Source organism: Salmo salar, chromosome 12, assembly GCF_965601325.2.
Source record: "Salmo salar chromosome 12, fSalSal1, whole genome shotgun sequence".
Classification (NCBI taxonomy): domain Eukaryota; kingdom Metazoa; phylum Chordata; class Actinopteri; order Salmoniformes; family Salmonidae; genus Salmo; species Salmo salar.
The window spans coordinates 63,931,595-63,954,004 of NC_138302.1; the positions used below are offsets into that span (position 1 = coordinate 63,931,595).

Here is a 22,410-nt window from a genome sequence, read left to right on the forward strand (position 1 = left end):
AACAACATTCTGACAGAATTCAAAATGTTTAATATCTGAAAATGTAGCTAGCTAGACTCTCTTACCTGTATACATGGATGGACGCTTCTCCCTCTCTGTCACGGATGCCATGGTTGCCCTTAGTTTGAAGATGTAATCCGTAGACACGTGTTTTATACAACAGCCTTCTATGTGTTCTCTTTGACTCCCTATGCATATTTGCCATCAAATGCCAGAATTGTATCCCTCCTTAACTTTCATACTCTGCTTCCATCGGGCATTCCACTGATTTCAAAACATGTTCATCTTTTTCCGAGATAACCACACTGTTGATCACTATTTCTGAGACTACAATGTCTGGTTCAATGAACATGTTTTACCTAAATCAGGAATTTCCCCATTATCTGATTCATTTTCAGAGTCGGAGAGAGTCAGCATGGCACGATGCATTAGCAACACTTTTGGAGCATTAGCAACACTTTTGGAGTTCTTCATGATATCTTTCAAAAAAGCTGCGGTAGAAAGTATTACCTACACAAACTGAACAACTCATGTTATATACAGAAACAAACTGCATGGCAGACCAATCTGAACTCATCTTTCGACATATCCAGCCCATCCATTATCTCAGTCAATCATTACTAGCGGGAAGGTTCCTCTCTTTTACCATGGCTAAACCAAATAATTTAACATTTTTTTGTCATATTTACAGATGGCATACAAGTGTGTCATTAACTTAGCACACGGATCAAAATCGACAACATCTGGTGAAGCTGGAGCACGCCAAATTCAAATATATATTTTTTAATACTAAACATTCATGAACATACAAGTGTCCTACATCATTTAAAAGCTTAACTTCTTGTTAATCCAACCGCGTTGTCAGATTTCAAAAAGGCTTTACGGCGAAAGCATACCATGCGATTATCTGAGGACAGCGCCCGACACCAAAATACTTTTCCAAACCAGCACAGGCGTCACAAAAGTAACACATAGCGACAAAATAAATCACTTACCTTTGAAGATCTTTCTCTATTTGCAATCCCAAGGGTCCCAGCTACACAACAAATGGTCGTTTTAGTCGATAAATTCCTTCTTTATATCCAAAAATGTCCGTTTAGTTGGCGCGCTTGATTCAGTAATTCACTCGTTCAACATGCATACAAACTAATCCAAAAAGTTACCATTAAAGTTCGTCCAAACAAGTCAAACGATGTTTCTAATTAATCCTCAGGTAGTCTACTATCTAAATAAAGAATAAAATGTAAGATGTCGAATAGTATGTTCGATAGGGAAGATAAATAACGGAAGAGCGCGCACCTCATTCACGCGCGCAACAAGACTACATTTCTAATGAGAGACACCTTGGAAAAACTACAACTACTCAATAATTTTTCAAAAAACAAGCCTGAAACCCTTTCTAAAGAATGTTGACATCTAGTGGAAGCCATAGGAACTGCAATCTGGGAGGAATTCCTTTGAATATCCCATAGACAAGCATTTACATGGACTGTGACCTCAAAAAAACATTTTCCGGATGGATTTTCCTTGGGTTTTCGCCTGCCATATCAGTTCTGTTATACTCACAGACATTGTTTTAACAGTTTTAGAAAATTCAAAGTGTTTTCTGTCCAATGTTACCAATTATATGCATATCCTAGCTTCTGGGCCTGAGTAACAGGCAGTTTACTTTGGGCACGTCATTCATCCGATTTTCCGAACACTGCCCCCTAGCCCTAAGAGGTACATGAAAGTTCACATGTTCCAGAAGGCATTTGTGTTTACGTTCAAATGCCTCTCCTGTGAAGTAGTGACGTGCAACATACGCCTAGTTTCCTGAAACGAGTCACATTTTGGTGTGTTGCAGCCTGAATTTAAAATTGATTAAGTTGAGATTTGTTGTATCACTGGCTTATACACAATACCCCATAATGTCAAAGTGGAAATATGTTTTTCAAAATTTTTGCAAATTGATAAAAGCTGAAAAGTCTTGGGTCAATAAGTATTTAATCCCTTTGTTATGGCAAGCCTAATAATTTCAGGGGTAAAAATGTGCTTAACTTCTTAGTGACCCCTTCGAGATAGGATCCCGTTAACGGGATCGTTTGACAAAATAGCATGGCGCGAAATTCAGAACATCAAAAATCTAATAATTTCAATTTCTCAAACATATGACTATTTTACACCATTTTAAAGATACACTTCTCCTTAATGTAACCACATTGTCCGATTTCAAAAAGGCTTTACAGCGAAAGCAAAACATTAGATTATGTTAGGAGAGTACATAGACAAAAATAACCACACAGCCATTTTCCAAGCAAGGAGATATGTCACAAAAACCCAAAACACAGCTAAATGAAGCACTAACCTTTGACGATCTTCATCAGATGACACTCCTAGGACATCATGTTACACAATACATGTATGTTTTATTCGATAAAGTTCATATTTATATCCAAAAACAGCATTTTACATTGGTGAGTGATGTTCAGAAAATGTATTCCCACCAAAACGTCTGGTGAATGACCACAACAATTTACAAAAATACTCATCATAAACGTTGACAAAATACAAAACAATAATTTTAAGAATTATAGATACAGTACTCCTTTATGCAACCGCTGTGTCAGATTTTAAAATAGCTTTTCGGCGAAAGCACATTTTTCAATATTCTGAGTACATAGCTCGCCATCAAAGCAAGCTATACAGACACCCGCCAAGTTATGGGGTCACCTAAACTCAGAATTAGTATTATAAATATTCTCTTATCTTTGCTGATCTTCATCAGAATGCACTCCCAGGACTGCTACTTCCACAAGAAATGTTGTTTTTGTTCGAAATAATCCATATTTATGTCCAAATACCTCCGTTTTGTTCGTGCGTACAGAGCACTATCCAAAGGCATAACGCGCGAGCGCAGTACCAGAGATGAAAAGTCAAAATGTTCCATTACCGTTCTTAGAAGCATGTCAACCGTTGTTTAAAATCAATCTTTATGGTATTTTTTACGTAAAAATGCGATAATATTCCAACCGGACAATAGCGTATTCATTCCAGAAGAAAAATAAGGAATGGCGCGCTCGCAGGATCACGCATTACCAATCCCTTTGTCACCAGGCAGTCCACTCATTGACTGAGCTACTATTCTCTGCCCGGTTACAGGACAATGATGAAAAAACTTTCTGAAGGCTTTTGACAGCCAATGGAAGCCTTAGGAAGTGCAACGTGACCCCACAGACACTGTAGTTTCGATAGGGATTAGAAAGAAGAACTACAATTCTCAGATCTCCCACTTCCTGGTTGAATTTTTCTCAGGTTTTTGCCTTCCATATGAGTTCTGTTATACTCACAGGCACCATTCAAACAGTTTTAGAAACTTCAGAGTGTTTTCTATCCAAATCTACTAATAATATGCATATTCTAGTTTCTGGGCCAGAGTAGTAACCAGTTTAATTTGGGTACGTTTTTCATCCGGCCGTGAAAATACTGCCCCCTATCCCTAAGAGGTTTTAACAAGTCACATAAGTTATTATAGTGTTTAACATGATTTTTGAATAACTACCTCATCTCTGTACCCCACACAATTATCTGTAAGGTCCCTTAGTCAAGCAGTGAATTTCAAACACAGATTCAACCACAAAGACCAGGGATGTTTTCCAATGCCTCGCAAAGAAGGGCACCTAATGGTAGATGGATAAAAAAAAGCAGACATTGAATACCCCTTTGAGCATGGTAAAGTTATTAATTAAGCCTTGGATGCTGTATAAATACACCCAGTCACAACAAAGATACAGGCGTCCTTCCTAACTCAGTTGCCGAGAGGAAGGAAACCGCTCAGGGATTTCACCATGACGGCCAATGGTGACTTTAAAACAGAGTTTAATGGCTGTGATAGGAGAAAACTGAGGATGGATCAACAACATTGTAGTTATTCCCTAATACTAATGTAATTGACAGCGTGAAAATAAGTAAGCCTGTACAGAATATAAATATTCCAAAACATGCAACCTGTTTGCAACAAGGCATTAAAGTAATGTTGCAAAAAATGTGTCAAAGCAATTACATTTTTGTCCTGAATACAAAGTGTTATATTTGGGGCAAATCCAATACAACATATTACTGAGTACCACTCTCCATATTTTCAAGCATAGTGGTGGCTGCATCATGTTATGGGTATTAGGCTTGGGCGGTATCCAGATTTTCATATTGTCATATGGGATTTACAGTTTTACCGGCATTATAAAATTTGCACAAGCTAATAGTGAATCACATGGACGCTGTTAGCTAAATCCTAATGAGCGAAAATTAACATCAATTACTTGCAAAAACAGGCAAATCCAGCTCATATAGTTTTAGAAGCTTAGCTAGTAGCAACCGAATGTCATTTTCTGTGAGTGTGGATATTTATAAGCGAAAGTGAACGAGAGAAATTGTGCAAATGAACAAAGTTGTCATGTATGCTTTTCTGAAGGAAGAGCAGCATGTGTAGATGGAGCACATGGGAAACGAACAGAGAAAAAAAACGTTAGTAGAAAGCGCAGGGGAAAAATGGCAGCTAAACAGATAACTTCTCCAGAGCTCTTTGACTTCTGGCAGAAATCCATTATAAGATATCTGATGGCAAACATTTAGTAGTGAATTGTATATAAATGTAACTTCATCACCTTATGTGCGCCGCACAACAGAGCCTCACCGATAGATATAGAACGCTATGGACTCACCAGCTCCCGTTGTGCTATTTACAAACAAACACGTGACTGGCGAAATGATGTGACAGGTGAAATGATGTGACATATGAAATGAAAAACACAATCTGCTAAGGTATTACACAAGTTGACTGCAGGTAATAACTAAACATTTTGCAACTAATATTCAAATGTATTGGAAAAAGTTGAGAGAAAAAAATTGCTTTGACGATGTTGAGAAAACATTTTGTGGCTGTTTTGAAATACCTCGGTATATGGTATATATGTTAACGGAAAGGAAAACGACCAAAAAATAAATCAAACAACTTTTCTGTTAAAAATAAATAAAACAGATCTGATCCCTACACAGGCTCAAGAGGAACCTTGGAGTGTGGGTCTTCCGGTGCCAAATTTTTCTGCTGCAGCCACAATAATGTCCAGTTTTTTTCAACTTCTTTTAGACTTGTGCTGTACAGTTTATAACTGTGACAATGAACGCAACAAAATCCACCAAAATCCACCATACCACACAGGGTATCTTTTGTCTGGCAGCAAACATTACCTACAGGCTGTGGTATATCCACTACCATATCTTCACTAGCATCACTTGTATTCTCAATTATTTTAATCACCTCCACATAGGAGATTAGATTTTAAAATTGTATTTATGCGTATTGGGTCTGGGTGGGAAAGCCCCAGGTCCATTTCGGAACAGGTCCAACTTTTTGAACCTGTGAAGACCTCTAGGCTAGAGCTAGCAATGAGTAAGTGGAACATACTCGGTGCTCTCGCGCTATAAGGAGACATCAGCTGCGCTGGCAGACAGACTCGATCCTCTCAATCAGTAAAGATCTGAGACACATACGGTATGATAGAAGTACCAAAATTGTTTTTTTAAATTATAGCACTGAACTGTTTTTTCAGTATCTAAAAAGTACAGAAGTTTCGGTTTAACTTACAACACTACTTAGAATGCATGCCCAATACATTGCTTTATTTAAGTAGTATGCCATTGTTGATATCGGAAGATTTTCCTTATGTGTTTGTATCTGTCTCTGTTTCAGTCTGTGTCTCTGTGTGTTTGAGTGTTTATGTGTGTGTTGGTAACTGCTGAGTGGAGACCTGCCTGGTGGTGTTGGCAATGGCATGCTTGCTGGAGGCTGCAGCGTCTCATCTGTCTGGCCCCTCTGGTTCTGTGAAAGCAGCCTTCATACTGTAGCTACACCTGGGATTATGTTAACACACCTGTAGATTACCACAGTCTGTTTAAATAGGAAAACTGAGGTGGGAGGCCTGGAATGCTCGCTGCTTCAGAAGGAACTTTGACATGAGAGCAAGGAGTCTTCCTCTGTTGACTGAACACTTTACCATGTCCTTCAGAACCAAGAGAAACGTCATGGGTTGTCAAGGTGTGACCTACTTGTTCACATTGTTTCATCATTGTTTTCTTATCGTTGACACTAATAAGTGATTAATGGTGTTTAGTGTGGTTGTTTACTGTTCACTTTGGTTGCCTGGTAACAGCAGGGCTGGAAGTTTTGTGGTTAGGTTGACAGACGGTTAAAGATTTCACTGGAAAACCACAACATTTTCTCATATCATTAGGATGTCTTTCTCATATCATTGGGATGGTTACTTTGCTTTTTGAGAAGAAATGGAGTGGCTGGCAATAGGTATTTTCCCTTAGCTCATGTAAAGTGATAGTTCATTCCAAAATCAACATGGACTCCACATTTTGAGGTTTGAAAATGTCAGAAAATGAACTTTAAGCTCAATGACAAGAATAAGAATGTAAAACAAGTCAGTGGAAATCTAATTAGCATAATAACAAAATAGAGATATCTTCTGCATTGGATGCGTCACAATTCACTGCATCTGCCGATGTCGCACTTCCGCATCTGCGGTGAAAGGTGACAGAGCTACAGCGGTGTCAAAGTATGAGACATCCCGAAAACTGAGATTCTCACAAGACTCATCTGAAGGTCCCCGGTACCAGTTCAAAAAATGAATGGAAATACAGTTGAAATCGGAAGTTTACATACACTTAGGTTGGAGTCATTAAAACTCGTTTTCAACTGCTCCACAAATTTATTTTTAACAACTATAATTTTGGCAAGTCGGTTAGGACATGTACTTTGTGCATGACACAAGGAATTTTTCCAACAATTGTTTCCAGACAGATTATTTCACTTATAATTCACTGTATCACAATTCTAGTTGGTCTGAAGTTTACATACACTAAGTTGACTGTGCCTTTAAACAGCTTGGGAAATTCCAGAAAATTACGTCATGGCTTTAGAAGCTTCTAAAAGGCTAATTGACATCATTTGAGTCAATTGGAGGTGTACCTGTGGATGTATTTCAAGGCCTATCTTCAAACTCAGTGTCTCTTTGCTTGACATCATGGGAAAATCAAAAGAAATCAGCCAAGACCTCAGAAAAAATTGTAGACCTCCACAAGTCTGGTTCATCCTTGGGAGCAATTTCCAAAGGTACCACGTTCATCTGTACAAACAATAGTACGCAAGTATACACCATGGGACCACGCAGCTGTCATACCGCTCAGGAAGGAGATGTGTTCTGTCTACTAGAGAGGAATGTACTTTGGTGCGAAAAGTACAAATCAATCCCAGAACAACAGCAAAGGACCTTGTGAAGATGCTGGAGGGAACAGGTACATCCACAGTAAAACGAGTCCTATATCGACATAACATTTTAGTCATTTAGCAGCCGCTCTTTTCCAGAGCAACTTACAGTAGTGAATGGATAGATTTCATAATTTTTTCCCGTGCTGGTCCCCCGTGGGAATCGAACCCACAACCCTGGCGTTGCAAACACCATGCTCTACCAACTGAGCCACACGGGACTGACATAACCTGAATGTCCGCTCAGCAAGGAAGAAGCCACTGCTCTAAAACCGGGGTGGCAGCATCATGTTGTGGGTGCTTTGCTGCAGGAGGGACTGGTGCACTTCACAAAATAGATGGCATCATGAGGGAGGACAATTATGTGGATATATTGAAGCAACATCTCAAGACATCAGTCAGGAAGTTAAAGCTTGATCACAAATGGGTCTTCCAAATTGACAATGACCCCAAGCATACTTCCAAAGTTGTGGCAAAATGGCTTACAGACAACAAAGTCAAGGTATTGGAGTGTCCATCACAAAGCCCTGACCTCAATCATATAGAACATTTGTGGGCAGAACTGAAAATGCGTGTGTGAGCAAGGAGGCCTACAAATCTGACTCAGTTACACCAGCTCTGTCAGGAGGAATTGGCCAAATATCACCCAACTTATTGTGGGAAGGTTGTGGAAGGCTACCCAAAACGTTTGACCCAAGTTAAGCAATTTAAAGGCAATGCTACCAAATACTAATTGAGTTTATGTAAACTTCTGACCCACTGGGAATGTGATGAGGGAAATAAAAGCTGAAATAAATCATTCTCGCTACTATTATTTTGACATTTCACATACTTGAAATAAAGTAGTGATCCTAACAGACCTAAAACAGGGAATTTTTAATAGGATTAAATGTCAGGAATCGTGAAAAACTGAGTTTAAATGTATTTGGCTAAGATGTATGTAAACTTCCGACTTCAACTGTATATAAGGAGATAGTTTAGTACCAAAAATAAGGGGTTAAATACATGTAACAAAATAAATCAAAAAGGTTTCCTGATCTTTCTTATGTCTCTCAGATATAGGACAGACACTTACTTGAGATTTTATTGGGGGGGACTATCTGTTGTTCCATGTAGTGAATATGTTATTCAATGCATTTGTATGAGCTAATAGCAGTAAGGCCAAATACACATTTCCATCAAATAATACATTTTAAAAAAATGTTTGGATACTTCAAGGGGTCTTAAAATTCAAAATTAAATAGCAAAGTTATCCTTGGTATGACCTTAAAACAATTCCATATAGCTTAGTAGAACCCCCACCCCTGGTTTAGACAGGGCTTAGATTGTAATGGGTTAAACAAGACTGATTTCTTTAGCACACTAGTTCAAGGTGAGTCACTCTAATTTGGTGAAACGTATATCAGTTCATTGAATTGGCCTTCCCTAGCCTTTCCTCTCTCTCATTCTCTCTCTACCTCACTCTTTTCCTGCCATGTCGGCCGGTGTTCCAGGAATCAGTCAATCTGACACCAATGGAACAGAGCAGGGGAGCCATTCACTGCAGATTCAGTGTGTTGGTACAATGGAGGGCTGGAAAAGCTGCCCTCATTCAACATAATCTATTAATAGACTAACTACTCACCTCAGAGAAAAGATCTGAGGATTACCTGTTGACGAACAATAGGGGTTTGCTGTTGTTTTTTTTGCTAAGTTTTACTACAGAGTGAGGAAAATAATGGGGCGGGAAATGCAGGCTATGAGTAAGGCTGTGACGGTCATGGAATTTTGGATGACGGTAATTGGCCAGCCAAATGACCTCGGTCACCGTAATAACCGTTCGAATAGCAAAAATACATTTTTGCCACATTTTCTCATTTTCTCCGCTCCTGACTGCATGAGCTGCCATAAAAAATCAAGTGAAAAGACCCCATTCAAGTCAGTGATGGCATATTTGGTGGACTGGCAGCCATTGCGAGTGTACCCATAGGACTAAAGCAGGAAGTAAAAACAAGAAGTGTAACCATCTGGATTCTGGATTCAACACAACTGACATTACAAGCCACATCAGTTAACATCATTTGAATGAACATTCTACATTTCAGCAAGGAGCAACAAAGTTTCATCATATTGTTAAGAGTCCATGTTACTGCAGAAAAGGGACTCAACCACACGAATGCACACCGTCCCGTTTTTAGTCAGCTACTCGTAAAAAAATGAATACACAGTACCAGTCAATACTTTGGACACACCTACTCATTCAATGCTTTTTCTTATTTTTTTATATTTTCTACATTGTAGAATAATAGTGAAGATATGAAATAACGCATATGGAATCATGTAGTAACCAATAAGGGGTTAAACAAATCAAAATCAAAATACATTTAATATTTAATATTTATGATTCTTCAAAGTAGCCACCCTTTGCCTTGATGACAGCTTTGAACACTCTTGGAATTCTCTCAACCAGCTTGGAATTATTTTCCAACAGTCTTGAAGGAGTTCCCACATATACTGAGCACTTGTTGGATGCTTTCCCTTCACTCTGCTGTCCAACTCATCCCAAACCATCTCAATTGGGTTGAGGTCAGGTGATTGTGCAGGCCAGGTCATCTGATTCCGCACTCCATCACTCTCATTCTCAGTCAACAAGCCCTAACACAGCCTGGAGGTGTGTTGGGTCAATGTCCCGTCGAAAGAAAAAAGATAGTCCCACTAAGCGCAAACCAGATGGGATGGCGTATCGGTGCAGAATGCTGTGGCAGCCATGCTGGTTAAGTGTGCGTTTAATAAATCACAGACAGTGTCAACAGTAAGCACCTCCTCCTCCATGCTTCACGGTGGGAACCACACATGCGGAGATCATCAGTTCACCTACTCTGCGTCTCACAAAGACACGACAGTTTGAACCAAAAATCTCAAATTTGGACTCATCAGACGAAAGGACAGATTTCGACCGGTCTAATGTCCATTGCTCGTGTTTCTTGGCCCAAGCAGGTCTCTTCTTATTGGTGTCCTTTAGAAGTGGTTTCTTTCTAGCAATTCGCCCATGAAGGCCTGATTCACGCAGTCTCCTCAGAACAGTTGATGTTGAGATGTGTCTGTTACTTGAACTCTGTGAAGCATTTCTTTGGGCTGCAATTTCTGAGGCTGGTAACTCTAATGAACTTATCCTCTGTAGCAGAGGTAACTCTGGGTCTTCCATTCCTGTGGCGGTCCTCTTGAGAGCCAGTTTCATCATAGCGTTTGAAGAAACGTTCAAAGTTCTTGAAACTTTCTGGATTGACTGACCTTAATGTCTTAAAGTAATGATGGACTGTCTCTTTTTTTTTGCTTATTTGAACTTACCATAATATGGACTTTTACCAAATAGGGCCCTCTTCTGTTTACCACCCACCACTACCTTGTCACAACGCAATTGATTGGCTCAAACGCATTAAGAAGGAAAGAAATTCCACAAAGGAACTTTTAACAAGGCACATGTGTTAATTTAAATAATGGTTGAGAGTAATGGCCAAGAGTGTGCAAAGCTGTCATCAAGGCAAAGGGTGGCTACATTGAATATTCTCAAATATAAAAAATATTTTGATTTGTTTAACACTTTTTACGTTACTACATGATTTCATATGATTTATTTCATAGTTTTAATGTCTTCAGTATTATTCCACAATGTAGAAAGTAGTAAAAATTAAGAAAAACCCTTGAATGAGTAGGTGTGTCCAAACTTTTGACTGGTACTGTATATATACAGTGCATTCGGAAAGTATTCAGACCCCTTGACATTTTCCACATTTTTGTTACGCCACAGCCTTATTCTAAAATTGCTTAAATAGTTTTTTTTCTCAGCAATCTACACACAATACCCCATAATGACAAAGCAAAAACAGGTTTGAATTGATTTGTGAAATTCTGACTATTTACTCAGTACTTTGTTGAAGCACCTTTGGCAGCGATTACAGCCTCGATTCTTCTTGGGTATGACGCTACAAGCTTGGCACACCTGTATTTTGGGAGTTTCTCCCCTTCATCTCTACCTCGGCTAACCTGTAACCCCGCACATTAACTTGGTACCGGTACCCCCTGTATATAGCCTCATTATTGTTATTTTATTGTGTTGCAAAAAAACTGTCATTTTTTACTTTAGTTTATTGGGTAAATATTTTCTTAACTCTATTTTCTTAAAACTGCATTGTTGGTTAAGGGCTTGTAAGTAATTATTTCATGGTAAGATGGTATTCCTGTTGTATTCGGCGCATGTGACAAATACAATTTGATTTGATCCTCTCAAGCTCTGTCAGGTTGGATGGGGAGCGTCGCTGCCCAGCTATTTTCAGGTCTCTCCAGAGATGTTCGATCAGGTTCAAGTCCGGGCTCTGTCTGAGCCACTCAAGGACATTCCGAGACTTGTCACGAAGCCACTCCTGCGTTGTCTTGGCTGTGTGCTTAGGGTCATTGTCCTGTTGGAAGGTGAACCTTCGCCCAAGTCTGACGTCCTGAGCGCTCTGGAGTAGGTTTTCATCAAGGATCGCTCAGTACTTTGCTCCATTCAACTTTGCCTCAATCCTGACTAGTCTCCCAGTCCCCGCTGCTAAAAAATACCCCCACAGCATGATGATACCACGACCAGGCTTCACCATAGGGATGGTAGTTCCTCTATACGTGAAGCTTGGCATTCAGGCTAAAATGCTCAATCTTGGTTTCATCGTGGTCTGAGTCCTTTAGGTACCTTTTGACAAACTCCAAGTGGGCTGTCATGAACTTTTTACTTAGGAGTGGCTTCCGTCTGTCTACTCTACCATAAAGGCCTGATTGGTGGAGTGCTGCAGAGATGATTGTCCTTCTAGAAGATTCTCCCATCTCCACAGAGGATCTCTGGAGCTCTGTCAGAGTGACCTTCGGGTTCTTGGTCACCTCCCTGACCAAGGCCCTTCTCCGATTCCTCAGTTTGACCGGGCGGCCAGCTCTAGGAAGAATCTTGGTGGTTCCAAACTTCTTCCATTTAAGAGTGATGGAGGCCACTGTAATGCTGTAGTAATGTTTTGGTTACCCTTCCCCATATCTGTGGCTCGACACAATCCTGTCTCAGAGCTCTATGGACAATTCCTTCGACAACCCATTGCTTGGTTTTTGCTCTGACATGCACTGTCAATTATGGGACCTTATATAGACAGGTGTGTGCCTTTACAAATCATGTCCAATCAATTGAATTTACCACAGGTGGACTCCAATAAAGTTGTAGAAACATCTCAAGGATGATCAATGGAAACAGGATGCATCTGAGCTCAATTTCGAGTCTCATAGCAAAGGGTCTGAATACTTTTGTAAACATTTCTAAAAACCTGTTTTCACTTTGTCATTATGGGGTATTGTGTGTAGATTGATGAGGATGTTTTATTTAATTTAATCCATTTTAGAATAAGGCTGTAACGTAACAAAAAGTCAAGAGGTCTGAATACTTTCCGAATGCACTGTATATATGGTTATTTAACATTTTTAATGGTTATGATGGTTATTTTATGTTCATGGCTGGCTTCATCCATAACCTTAGGTTACATGGTAATACGGTAATTGTGCCAGACCTAGCTAAGAGACAGACATGGCAGGAGTCACGTAGTAGGGACAGACACCTGTATAAGTTGGAGCATGTAGCCAGCCTACTGTATATTAACTGTACAGTACTTGAGTGAGTAAGACTGTGTCAGAAATACTGTAAAACCGCTAATGTTTAATGGCGTGAATTTCTGTTGTTTTTGGATGCTGTTGGTATAAGAAAGAAGGGGTGGCATGGGGGTGTGATTTTGGCTTCGGTGGTAATTTTTCATGTCTCATACACACTCAACAGGCTACTTCTCTCGGCAGCCCTGTTTCTCCCATTTTTCTTTCTGTCTGTTTGTCTATCTGTCTGTCGGTCTGTCTGTCTGTCTGTCTGTCTGTCTGTCTGTCTGTCTGTCTGTCTGTCTGTCTGTCTGTCTGTCTGTCTGTCTGTCTGTCTGTCTGTCTGTCTGTCTGTCTGTCTGTCTGTCTGTCTGTCTGTCTGTCTGTCTGTCTGTCTGTCTGTCTGTCTTTCTGTCTGTCTCTCTCCCGCTCTCCCTTTCCTGTCTTGGTCTCTCACCCTCTTTAGGTCTCTTTGTCTTTCGTTCTGATGGAGATTTATGATGGGGGTTGTCTGTCTGGCAGTATCCGTCGTGAGGCAGGCTATAGGGTTGGTGTCTGACTCAGTAGGGAGACACACCATACCTGCTTTAACATGGGTAGGGGTGGTTGTGCAGGGTTAGGGCATGCAGCTGAATGGCCCTGGGACAGGCAAGGCAAACCTGCATACCTCTTTCACTTTTAATTATAACCCACTTCCCCAAATACGCCCCAATACGGCGTCACTAGGGCTGTGACAATACCAGTATTGCAATATTATTTTCCACGGCAAAAATGAAAACACGAAGCAGATAAAACTCTTTGGTCTTTTAAAATCCTGCTGTATGTAAAATATTGTGTGCTATAGCTTGGAAAGTAAATACATGTGACTCTGGATGACATGACAAGAAAATGATGTTTGTTTCCAACATTAGGGCTGTTTTCCTAAAGAAGTCAAATCCGCTTTGTGTTTTGTTTCCTTGCCACAATACTAGCACGTATCGCAATAATGGTATTGACCCAGCACTACGTGTCACAGCAACACCACCAAAAACCGTCCGTGCATCCAGTCGCTGTCCCAAACCCCTTATCCACTCGACATTGACCCTGTCAAGGGGCAATCCCAGCCACACCACTCACACACTTCCAAAATGTGGAGACAGCAGCCAAGACCTTTTTTGGCAGGCTAAATCCAAAGCCAGGACAGGAAAAGGGCGATTCCATGCCAGTATAGCCCAAAAACATTTTGGGTAACTCAGATTGTTCTGGCAATTCTCACATAGAAAATTCATTGGGAGAAAGGATGTTTTACATACTTTTTACATTTGGATCACAAACAGTTTGTGAGATAATCATAATAATAATGAAAGTGGCCATTTTAGGCCATTTTTTATTACAGACCCTATGATCCGTGAACAGTACATGATACAGACAACATATTATATCATTATACTCCTTATTGTGTCCTCAAACATATGAAGTATGTATTTCAGAATCTAGACAATTTGTCACATACATAAAAAATATGAATATCTCAAAAGTACCCTTTTTGATTTGGCCTGTTTTCAGACATATTTTGGAACAATATACTATTTTTTTTTTTAAATGTAAAAGCCTCTAAACCTTGCGTGTGCCAGATTTCCCACAACGGTTGGTATTTAACAAATTTGAACTTGACGGGAAAGTGTGAGTATCTCCACGCACGGCTCTCAGACCATGCGTACGCACACCTTGTAGTGGTTGAAGAATGGTATTGCAAGCAAATATTGTTATTTTGTGGAAATGGAGGTGTTTGTTGACGGGATTGATTCATAACAATGGTAATGAAAAATATGCGTTTGCAGTTGTTGAGGAGATCGCATAACTGGGCATGCAGGCCTAATATGTTTTTCATTAGCCTATAATATAAAGCGTCATATTGCAAGATGTCTCTCCATTCAACCATCCCTCATTTAGCCAGCAGCATACCACCCTGCATCCCACTGCTGGCATGCTTCTGAAGCTAAGTAGGTTTGGTCCTAGTCAGTCCCTGGATGGGAGACAAAATTCTGCTGGAAGTGATGTTAAAGGGCCAGTAGAAGGCACCTTTTCTTCTGGTGTAAAAAAAAATAAAAATAGCCCAATCCCCCAGAACAGTGATTGGGGACATTGCCCTTTGTAGGGTGGTGTCTTTCAGCTGGGATGTTAAACTGGTGTCCTGACTTGCTGTGGTCACTAAAGATCCCATGACACTTATTGTAAGAGTAGCTCCTGGCTAAATTTCCAATCTGGCCCTCATATTGTCATCTAATCATCCCCAGCTTACAATTGGCTCATTCCTCCTCTCCCCTGTAACTATTCCCCAGGTCGTTGCAGTAAATGACAATGTGTTCTCAGTTAACTTACCTGGTAAAATAAGGGTTAAAAAAAATCATGCTTGAAAATAATAGACTGGTAGCCTATCATAGTCTACAATCCCAGAGCCTATAACAAGGAAGGATATAAACACAATCTATCGATAAATGTAATATTGAGCGGCCAGTGTTTGACACATATAGGTTCCTGCATGCATGTTCACTACAAAAGATTAAAACATTCTGCCCATACCTCTATAGAAATGTAATAATATTTGCCATTGCTTTTTCCTTATAGAAATGGTAAAGGCCCAGTTCCAATATTTCCAAATCATACAACAAATGATGCTGTTTTTGTCACCATAAAAGGTGAATGGAGGCCGTTTTCAGGCAGGGTTGTAACACTCATTCACTAGCACACACACAAGTAACTGCCATTATAAAGGAACCACCAACATAAAGTGTCTTAATAGGGTGTTGAGCCAGAACAGCTTCAATGCACCTTGGCATATATTCTACAAGTGTCTGGAACTCTTTTGTAGGGATTGCGACACCATTCTTCAATGAGACATTTCATCATTTGGTGTTTTGTTGGTAGTGGTGGAAAATTCTGTCTCAGGCGCTGCTCCAGAATCTCTCATAAGTGTTCAATTGGGTTGAGATCTGGGGATTGAGACGGCCATGGCATATGGTTTACATCTTTTTCATGCTCATCAAACCATTCATTGACAATTCCTGCCCTGTTGATGGGGATATTGTCATCCTATGAAGGGCACAGCCATGGTAGACAAAATGTTTATACATGACCCTAAACATGATGGGATGTTAATCGCTTAATTAACTCAGGAACCACACCCTGTGTGGAAACACCTGCTTTCAATATACTTTGTATCCCTCGTTTACTCAAGTGTTTCCATTATTTTTGGCAATTACCTCTATATAGTATGGCTCTAATTTATCAATGAAAACATGTGTATCTGTTGCGTGCGACAGTTTTATAAATCCCAATCATTTATAAATCCTTGAATCACCATTTACGTCAGAATATTGTGAGAAATGTACACACAATTGATAAATGAGGCCCCAGAAGAGGGAGTTCCCTTTGAATCCATTTTCCCATTCTCTGTGTTGGTGGTGCTCATAAAATTGATCATAAAGTGTCGGTCAAATATATTGGCACACTTTCACTTTTCTCAAATAAGTTGATATGTAAAAAATGTTTAAATGTTGGGTCACCACACCATGTCATTGGATTTTCAACATTGCATAATCAATTGTATTTTTGTAAACTTAAGTTAATAATTTTAATTTAGAAAATAAAGACATGGCATGGACAAAATGATTGGCACCCGGAGCTAATACTTTGTTGCACAGCCTTTGGCCAAGATAACTGCCAATAAATGCTTATTGTAGCCATCAATGAGCTCACTGCACCTTTCTACTGGAAGTTTGGCCCACTTTCCAGCAGCAAACTGCTCTAATCCTTCAATGTTTGAGAGGTGCCCTCCACCAACTGCTGTTTTCAGCTCCCGCCATTGGTTTTGGATGTGATTCAGATCTGCACAATTGGCTGGCCACTCCAGAACAGTCCAGCAGCTTAAGTTTACACAAATTTAATTGGTTTTGCAATGTTGAAAATCCAATAACAAGGTGTGGTGACCAATTATTATTTTATTGTTTCAACTTATTTTAAAATAAGTAGGGAATTATTTAAGAAAAGCACAAATGTGCCAATATATTTGGACGGCACTGTAACTTCAAAATAGTCAGAGAACCCACTCTGGTAATGTTACGTACAGTCAGGTCCCAAATTATGAGCAAAAAAAAGATGAGCAAAAAATACTGTAAAAATAAATAATACAAATACTGAGCAATTACAGTGCCTTCAGAAAGTATTCACACCCCTTGACTTTTTCCACGTTTAGTTGTGTTATAGCCTGAATTTAAAATGCATTAAATTGAGATTTTTTTGGTCACTGGCCTACACACAATACCCCATAATGTCACCGTTTATTTTTTTCTTTTTACAAATGAATGACAAATTACAAGTTGAAATGTCTTGAGTCAATAAGTATTCAACCCGATTCTTATGGCAAGCCTAAATCAGTTCAGGAGTAAAAATGTGCTTAACGAGTCACATAATACGTTGCATGGACTCTGTTTGCAATAATAGTGTTTAACATGATATTTGAATGACTACCTCATCTCTGTACCCAACATATACAATTATCTGTAATGTCCTTTAGTCGAGCAATACATTTAAAACACAGATTCAACCACAAAGACCAGGGAGGTTTTCACCTATTGGTAGATGGGTAAAAATAAAGAAGGAGTCAGTACATTTTTTGTCCTGAATACAAAGTGTTATGTTATGGCACATTTTTTTTACATTTACATTTTAGTCATTTAGCAGACGCTCTTATCCAGAGCGACTTACAGTAGTGAATGCATTTCATGCATTTTTTAAAAATGTTATACTGGCCTCCCATGGGAATCAAACCCACAACCCTGGCGTTGCACACACCATGCTGGCGTTGCAAACACCATGCTCTACCAACTGAGCCACAGGGAAGGCATACCCATAACATTACTCAGTACCATGCTCCATATTTTCAAGCATAGTGGAGGCTGCATCATGTTATGGGAATGCTTGTAATCGTTTGTAAACAAAACTTCCAGGAGGCTGTCAGCTGTTGCGTACTTTAATAGCTCAAGTAGCTAGCTTGCTTGCTCATTTGCAAATCATCATCATAACACTTGCGAATTCAACGTTTTCGGGCGGCAACAATATTTTTGGGGAAGCCTGGCTTCCCTTGGCATTCATAAATACACGGCACTGTTCGGCATGCAACATTAGATCAATGACTGTCAACACAATTACATGCTTAGTTCGACGTTGAAGGAGAGGACGTAGTTGTCACCAAATATGAGGTATTTTTGTAAGGTAGAACGAAATTTGAGCAACAACAAAACTATTTTTGGCCAGACTTTTTGGCTATTGAATTAAATGCTTCGGGTGGCAACAATGTCATACTCTTTTTGTCCAGACAGCATCAGATACATGGGCTACACATACTGAGACGGGGGGTGTTGTTGCGCTCACTCGGATGCTTTCTCCGGTGAGATACATTCAGCCACTTGCGAATTGAAGGATAATTATGATACAGAGAGACGAAAGATACATCATTTTATGTGTTGTTTTATTTGTATGTATTTAAGGGGGGGGGGGGGGGGGGGGGGGGGGCTGGCTTCCCTTGGCATCCATAAATACACACCACTGTTCGGCATGCAAAATTAGATCAATGACTGTCAACACAATTACATGCTTAGTTTGACACTGAAGGTGAGTTGTCTCAAAATATGAGAGGTATTTTCGGAATGTAGAAAGAAAGTAATTTGAGCAACAACAAAACATTTAATCAGCGATTCATAACGTTTGAATCAATTTCCTAAACGATGCATTCTACATTTGGTTCCAGTCCTGTGGTCCGATGCACTTATATCTCAAGCGCATTTGGATCGTTACGTCCCTAATAACTCACTATTTGGATTTATTTATTTTATACAGTCATTTTTGCTAATCTTTATTATTAAGGATGTCAATCATTTCGAATGGTAGATTTGTAGTGGAAGAAAGTGCAAAGTAGAAATAGAAATAATGGGGTGCAAAGGAGCAAAATATATAAATAAATAAATACAGTAGGGGAAGAGGTAGTTGTTTGGGCTAAATTATAGATGGCCTATGTACAGGTGCAGTGATCTGTGAGCTGCTCTGATAGCTGGTGCTTAAAGCTAGTGAGGGAGATAAGTGTTTCCAGTTTCAGAGATTTTTGTAGTTTGTTCCAGTCATTGGCAGCAGAGAACTGGAAGGAGAGACGGCCAAAGGAGGAATTGGCTTTGGGGGTGACCAGAGAGATATACCTGCTGGAGCGGGTGCTACAGGTGGGTGCTGCTATGGTGACCAGTGAGCTGAGATAAGGGGGGACTTTACCTAGCAGGGTCTTGTAGATGACCTGGAGCCAGTGGGTTTGGCGATGAGTATGAAGCGAGGGCCAGCCAACAAGAGCGTACAGGTCGCAGTGGTGGGTAGTATATGGGGCTTTGGTGACAAAACGGATGGCACTGTGATAGACTGCATCCAGTTTATTGAGTAGGGTATTGGAGGCTATTTTGTAAATGACATCGCCGAAGTCGAGGATCGGTAGGATGGTCAGTTTTACGAGGGTATGTTTGGCAGCATGAGTGAAGGATGCTTTGTTGCGAAATAGGAAGCCAATTCTAGATTTAACTTTGGATTGGAGATGTTTGGAAGGAGAGTTTACAGTCTAACCAGACACCTAGGTATTTGTAGTTGTCCACATATTCTAAGTCAGAACCGTCCAGAGTAGTGATGCTGGATGGGCGGGCAGGTGCAGGCAGCGATCGGTTGCATGCAGTTAGTTTTACTTGTATTTAAGAGCAGTTGGAGGCCACGGAAGGAGCGTTGTATGGCATTGAAGCTCGTCTGGAGGGTTGTTAACACAGTGTCCATAGAAGGGCCAGAAGTATACAGAATGGTGTCGTCTGCGTAGAGGTGGATCAGAGACTCACCAGCAGCAAGAGCGACATCATTGATGTATACAGAGAAAAGAGTTGGTCCAAGAATTGAACCCTGTGGCACCCCCATAGAGACTGCCAGAGGCCCGGACAACAGGCCATCCAATTTGACACATTGAACTCTATCAGAGAAGTAGTTGGTGAACCAGGCGAGGCAATAATTTGAGAAACCAAGGCTATTGAGTCTGCCGATGAGGATGTGGTGATTGACAGAGTCGAAAGCCTTGGCCAGGTCAATGAATACGGCAGCACAGTATTGTTTCTTGTCGATGGCGGTTACGATATCGTTTAGGACCTTGAGCGTGGCTGAGGTGCACCCATGACCAGCTCTGAAACCAGATTGCATAGCAGAGAAGGTGCGGTGGGATTCGAAATGGTCGGTAATCTGTTTGTTGACTTGGCTTTCGAAGACCTTAGAAAGGCAGGGTAGGATAGATATAGGTCTGTAGCAGTTTGGGTCAAGAGTTTGGGTCAAGAGAGGGGGATGACCGCAGCTGCTTTCCAATCTTTGGGAATCTCAGACGACACGAAAGAGAGGTTGAACAGGCTAGTAATAGGGGTTGCAACAATTTCGGCAGATAATTTTAGAAAGAAAGGGTCCAGATTGTCTAGCCCGGCTGATTTGTAGGGGTCCATATTTTGCAGCTCTTTCAGAACATCAGCTGACTGGATTTGGGAGAAGGAAGAAGGAGAAATGGGGAAGGCTTGGGCGAGTAGCTGTGGGGGGTGCAGTGCTATTGACTGCGGTAGGGGTAGCCAGGTGGAAAGCATGGCCAGCCGTAGAAAAATGCTTATTGAAATTCTCAATTATAGTGGATTTATCGGTGGTGACAGAGTTTCCTATCCTCAGTGCAGTGGGCAGCTGGGAGGAGGTGTTCTTATTCTCCATGGACTTTACAGTGTCCCAGAACCTTTTTGAGTTTGTGTTGCAGGAAGCAAATTTCTGTTTGAAAAAGCTAGCCTTGGCTTTTCTAACTGCCTGTGTATATTGGTTTCTAACTTCCCTGAAAAGTTACATATCACGGGGGCTGTTTGATGCTAATGCAGAACGCCACGGATGTTTTTGTGTTGGTTAAGGGCAGTCAGGTCTGGAGAGAACCAAGGGCTATATCTGTTCCTGGTTCTAAATTTCTTGAATGGGGCATGCTTATTTAAGATGGTGAGGAAGGCATTTAAAAAAAATAACCAGGTATCCTCTACTGACGGGATGAGGTCAGTATCCTTCCAGGATACCCGGGCCAGGTCGATTAGAAAGGCTTGCTCGCTGAAGTGTTTCAGGGAGCGTTTGACAGTGATGAGTGGAGGTCGTTTGACCGCTGACCCATTACGGATGCAGGCAATGAGGCAGTGATCGCTGAGATCTTGGTTAAAAACAGCAGAGGTGTATTTAGAGGGCAAGTTGGTTAGGATGATATCTATGAGGGTGCCCGTGTTTACGGCTTTGGGGTGGTACCTGGTAGGTTCATTGATAATTTGTGTGAGATTGAGGGCATCAAGCTTAGATTGTAGGATGGCTGGGGTGTTAAGCTTGTCCCAGTTTAGGTCACCTAGCAGCACGAGCTCTGAAGATAGATGGGGGGCAATCAGTTCACATATGGTGTCCAGAGCACAGCTGGGGGCAGAGGGTGGTCTATAGCAGGCGGCAACGGTGAGAGACTTGTTTTTAGAGAGGTGGATTTTTAAAAGTAGAAGTTCAAATTGTTTGGGTACAGACCTGGAAAGTAGGACAGAACTCTGCAGGCTATCTCTGCAGTAGATTGCAACACCGCCCCCTCTGACCGTTCTATCTTGTCTGAAAATGTTGTAGTTAGGGTTGAAGATTTCAGAGTTTTTGGTGGTCTTCCTAAGCCAGGATTCAGACACGGCTAGGACATCCGTGTTGGCAGAGTGTGCTAAAGCAGTGAATAAAACTAATTTAGGGAGGAGGCTGCTAATGTTAACATGCATGAAACCAAGGCTATTACGGTTACAGAAGTCATCAAAAGAGAGCGCCTGGGGAATTGGAGTGGAGCTAGGCACTGCAGGGCCTGGATTCACCTCTACATCACCAGAGGAACAGAGGAGGAGTAGGATAAGGGTACGGCTAAAAGCTATGAGAATTGGTCGTCTATGACGTCCAGAATAGAGAGTAAAAGGAGGAGGTTTCTGGGGTGATAAAATAGTTTCAAGGTATAATGTACAGACAAAGGTATGGTAGGATGTGAATACAGTGGAGGTAAACCTAGGCATTGAGTGATGATGAGAGAGATATTGTCTCTAGAAACATAATTGAAACCAGGTGATGTCATAGCATGTGTGGGTGGTGGAACTGAATGGTTGGATACGGTATAATGAGCAGGGCTAGAGGCTCTACAGTGAAATAAACCAATAAACACTAACCAGAACAGTAATGGACAAGGCATATTGACATTAAGGAGAGGAATGCTTAGCCGAGTGATCATAAGGGTCCAGAGAGATTCAGACAGCTAGCCGGCAGTAGATGGAGGGCGGTCTGTTCTAGCCACCTTGTGCGTTTCTGTCTGTAGATTAGTGGGGTTCCGTGTGGTAGAGGGGACCAATCCA

The 22,410-nt window shown here is 40.8% G+C and overlaps 1 protein-coding gene and 1 non-coding gene across 2 annotated transcripts in view; one reads left to right on the plus strand and one right to left on the minus strand.

The window, feature by feature from the left end:
• The window catches only part of LOC106565452 (SPRY domain-containing protein 3), a 55,518-nt gene that overhangs the window by 14,469 nt on the left and 18,639 nt on the right, over positions 1–22,410 (plus strand). The window lies entirely within an intron of this gene.
• On the minus strand, positions 7,448–7,530 carry trnaa-ugc (transfer RNA alanine (anticodon UGC)). Its single transcript has one exon. It is a non-coding gene; the product is annotated as a tRNA-Ala (tRNA).